Source organism: the organism of the source record quoted next, unplaced genomic scaffold (genome assembly GCF_019419815.1).
Source record: "Pyrus x bretschneideri cultivar Hongxiangsu unplaced genomic scaffold, Pyrus_bretschneideri_v1 Contig97, whole genome shotgun sequence".
Classification (NCBI taxonomy): domain Eukaryota; kingdom Viridiplantae; phylum Streptophyta; class Magnoliopsida; order Rosales; family Rosaceae; genus Pyrus; species Pyrus x bretschneideri.
The window spans coordinates 861237-866253 of NW_025999839.1; positions in this window are offsets into that span (position 1 = coordinate 861237).

Genomic DNA, 5017 nt, shown 5'->3' on the forward strand with positions numbered 1-5017 from the left:
TACTTTGGCCAAAGATTCTTAATCATATCATAGAGTATTCTCCCTCAAACAGTTTGAAGGTTAGAGATCCCTTGTTGCGCATTCACTTGCCTCCATGACTAAGTGGCTTAACCCCAACGATGCCGTGGACACCCTCCTGATGGAGTGACTTTGACATAATCAAAGATTAAGGACCTAACCACAAGACAACTGTGATGCCTCAGGTCAAAAGACTAATTTGCATTATCCCAACCATGAGTTCTCATGTGACATGAATATGAGAACTCTTCGTTGATCGTGTTCAGTGAACTCATTCTCTATTGAGCTCCTACGTACTTGTCTTGATGTCACACACACCAATGACTCGAGACTAGTCACTCTTCCTGAGAGAAGACATAACACGTACTGATCTTAACGGACTGTCAATGCCCAATTGACAATCCTATGATCAGGAACGTTTAGGATGTGTCAACGAAAGAATGGTCTCATGAATCTAACTTCTTTAGATCGCATTCTTCCAATCACATATTCCTTGGACTTATCGTTCAAGCATATAATATTTATATGAGACGGCTCAAACAATAATGTTTGCCCTTAATATTAAACTAGATTAGTTTAACATGTGAAATGTCCATAAAGTATCATCATATGATTGGTTTTAGGGCACATTTCCAACAATCTCCCACTTGCACTAGAGCCAATCAGCTTAGTCATCAGTGATGATACCTCTTCTGCAGTCATTTCATAAATGGCTGAGTAGTAGGCCTAGACAATGGATATCTATATGTTATCCATAGAAGCAACCTTGAGAATAACGACGTCACCATTATACATGATTCTCAATCATGTGGTTCAGTCTCTCATTTGAATTCGGACCTTGATGAGACCTTGATTCCCTGGCTTGAGCTATCGCCCCATTAGTGTCATACATTTTTTGGTTGGAACCGAATGGAGAGTTCATAAATGAACTTTCCCATCCAAACAACAATGTTGTAAGCTTCTATATGGCAATATATTTTGCATACATGATGGAACACATTAAAGTCATTACTTTTAACGTTTCCACCCAAATATCTCTTTAGTCATAATAAAGAGATATCTCATTATCACTTCATTCATAATGAAGAGATATTCTATGATGGATTAGATTCATAATCTAATACATTTACGCTTCCATTACGTTACTCTAATTCTTCCTCATTCTTGAGGAATCCATCCTTAGTATTTCTTAAATACCTAAGGATTCACTTGACAGTTGCCATGGTTCTGATCCTGGGCTTGCACTGATATCATCTTGTACCATTCTAGGTACAACTTATATCAATGTTTTCATACAATACATAAATCACCTTTCTGCGTATGCATAAAGGATTCTATTTACGCATTATTTATTTGGGAGTCAAAGGGTACATTCCCTTTGAGAAGAACAACTTCCTAGTCTCACTAGAATTGTCATTCTAATTGAAGTTTATCATCATATGAGAAACTTCCTAGCATCTCTTGTCTATTTTAGGGATTGATGTAATCCAATTATATCTTGAAATCTATCATTATAGATTTCCATCCCATGTATATAGACTATGTCTCCCATATACATTCTATCATTATAGAATGTTTAAAGTCATAACTTTAACGATGAAGAATTCCTTTCATTTTCAAAATTAATATATATCATGTATATATATTCAAATTTAGGAATATGATTAACTCCCACTAATCTTTTGTAAACCTAGTAAACAAAAGATTCATTTACATCTTTATGAGAAATCAAACGATTTGATCCTTTTTCTCATAAGATGCTTATAGCTCCCACTAACTTGCTGAGATTCATGATGGATGGATCTCTACAACTTATATGTCTTGTGATTCTTAGTTTTAGACATATATTATCAAGACTATCTTGATAATGGTTTCGGAAACCCATATTATGTCCAAACATTGAATCACCATTTAGTTGTTTCTAGCAATCTTCGAATTAATTGATGATGGATGGATCTCTACAACTTATATGTCTTGTGATTCTTAGTTTTAGACATATATTATCAAGACTATCTTGATAATGGTTTCGGAAACCCATATTATGTCCAAACATTGAATCACCATTTAGTTGTTTCTAGCAATCTTCGAATTAATTGAAACTAAGACTATGTCAAAGACGGTTTCTTCAAAGTCAACCATTTTCTTTGAGTGTAGTCACCTTAAGCTACCAATTAGCTGTGAAGGTTTCATTATTTCGGGTGAAATGGTACTTTACCATTTCCTTGAGTATATATCGTATATACACTCAATGTAGTCATAAGGATTTTCATTCTTATTTCTTTCGAATTAAGAGGTGCAACTCTATGACATAGTCATAAAGTTCAAACCATTCAACTGAGACGGTTTATAAATCCTTATGGACTACCTTGGAGCTTGTGGTATAGGAACTAGGTTGTCTTAGAAGTATATATCATATATATATGGGTAATTGATAATGTCCAACGAACTAAATCTTATTCATGTTCGTTCTTCTCCTAATGGAGAAATTCATTATCTTACGATGCTACCTTCCTTGATATCTTTCAAGGAAATTAATCTAATGTGTTACTTTTTCCTTGGATCAAATCTAAGGAGGTAAATACTTTAGACGTCTTACTCATCTACTTACATTTCTTGAATTCTTTGAAACCTTTTGCAAAGTATTCGGACTTGTGTTTATTCAAAATAAACTATAGTCCAACCGAGAGTGATCTTCGGTGAATGTCATACAACATGAGTAGTATTATGTTGTGGACAAGTGCCACTAACATCTAAGTGAATTAACCTCAACAACTTTGTGATTCTTTCTTCTTTCCAAAAGAATAAAGATTCGAACATTTCGCCTCTATACAATTTTAACAAGAAGGTATTGGATCCGGATCTAACGATCCAAAACATCCATCTATGACTAACTCGTAACTTATGTTTTAGAGGTATCACAACTCAGTTGGGATTAGTCACTACCTTGCAACCTTTTGGGTTTTAAGCATCATCGTATTCTAAACAGTTAAACTACCATATCATCTCTACTATAGAGACAAACAATTAAATTACAATAATCTAATTATTGATTAATAAAGAACAATGTTTTGTCAAACAAAACATTCATCCATCTCTACTATAGTGACGGATTTAAGTTCCTTAAAATTGGAATGTAAAGACAATCTTTAGTATTTTTCCAATTTCTTTGGTAGTTCATATGAGGAAGTAAGTACAATCCTCTTTCGCAGAGATCTATATTTTATTCACGTTTCGAATGTGAAGTACTTTCTCTTCTCTCATTTATCTTCTACTTCTTATTAGCCACACTTTTACAACAATTGTAAAACATATTTGCTAATACAGAATCATGTATTCAAGTAGAAGAACCAACTGTTTTGAATTATTCAAGAACATTTTACAATACCTTCGAAAGGTGTGTTCTTGACACTTGCAAGACATTTCTTGCAAATACCCCTTCCAATGTCCATCCTTTCATAAAGAAAGTTTGTTCCCTTGGAGTTATTTTTGCTTTCTTCATTTGACTTCCCTTTTGACTACAATAGTCATGGTCCCTAAACTCCCACTATCTCTCTTGAAACTTATTTCAAATGTGTTATACACATCAAACGATTTGGAGAGCGTGCGGTTATTGTTCACTATATAGTTTACAATAAACTTAGTGAACCATTAGGATAGGGACACAAAGGTGAAGTCCTTGCCTAGTTTCCGTCTCGTTAAGTGGTTTAACACTTCAACACTCAATGATTCAAAATCATTATAAGTCCATGTTGATGGACTATTTTTGTCAACCAACCATTATGTTCTAAACACAATTACAAACTTTCAAGAGTTGTTCAAGGCAACTCTCATTTCTTCATACAACAATTTGTATTTGAAGAATTATGACTTTAAAAGTGTTGTCCTCTTTATGATAGACATATCTAACATATTCTTCCAATGATACATTATCAATAGGAAGATTGTGAGGATGAGACTACTTAGTTACATCTACAAGCCATTAAAGACAATCTATGGGATTGTAGAACTAAGTCCGGAAATTAAAGCATTCGGCTTTTCTTTGTCAAGTTTTGGATAGCGTTTGCAAATATATTGGTAAACAAATACATAACGAATATAAATTGATTGATTTTAAGCCATTTGATTCGGGTCTTTAAATCAAATAGCACCACCCACTATTTTTTTTTTTGGCAAATTCCATATCCCTCATCGGAATTCGAGAGTTTTGGAGGAAACTTTTAGTAGGGTATGGGAGGCTCACTATTACCAAGCCCACCTCACGATGATACGATATCGGCTAGCATTAATAATAATGAGAGAGTACGCTTACTCATTTGCATCTCTTGCAAGTACCCATCTTATTTGGCCTCTAGAGAATGTTGCCTCACAATGATATGATATCGGCGCCATTGCACTTAGTTAAGTTATTCCCACCATGCTTAGTTCATGAAGGGGTTCAAGAATAGCCTCACAATGATATGATATTGGCCATCCTCGTTGCCTACACTCACCTCATCATATGCGTATAGACTCCTCCTGAGTGTAAGCATGCACTTTGTACTCCCCCATGATAGAGTGAAGCCGGTGTACAAGTCACAAACGATTGGAGCCTACCACGGTGGAAGGCCACGAAGAGATATTCAAAGCATCTCTCGCTTATCAACTTAATAATGGTTTGGTTGAGGGTTTTAGGTCTCATCACATAAATATACATTTTAATCCAATTAAAACATTTTGGTCCTATTACAACTATTGGTCCATATGATTGATTTAGTAGTATATAATACTCCCACTATGCTTTTAAAACGGTTTTTAAAGCAAGACTATATGGTACTACTAACATAAGATTTGCATTCATTGATGGACTATATAGTTGCCTTAGGGCCTTAGGATGACTATGAACCTTTGATTCGATTCAACACGAGCCTAGTGTTAAATCTCGGTCTAGGGATGGTAATTGATTTTAGTTACGCGTTTAATCACATTAAGGCGTGTTGTCTTATTGGGCGTTGGACCCAAC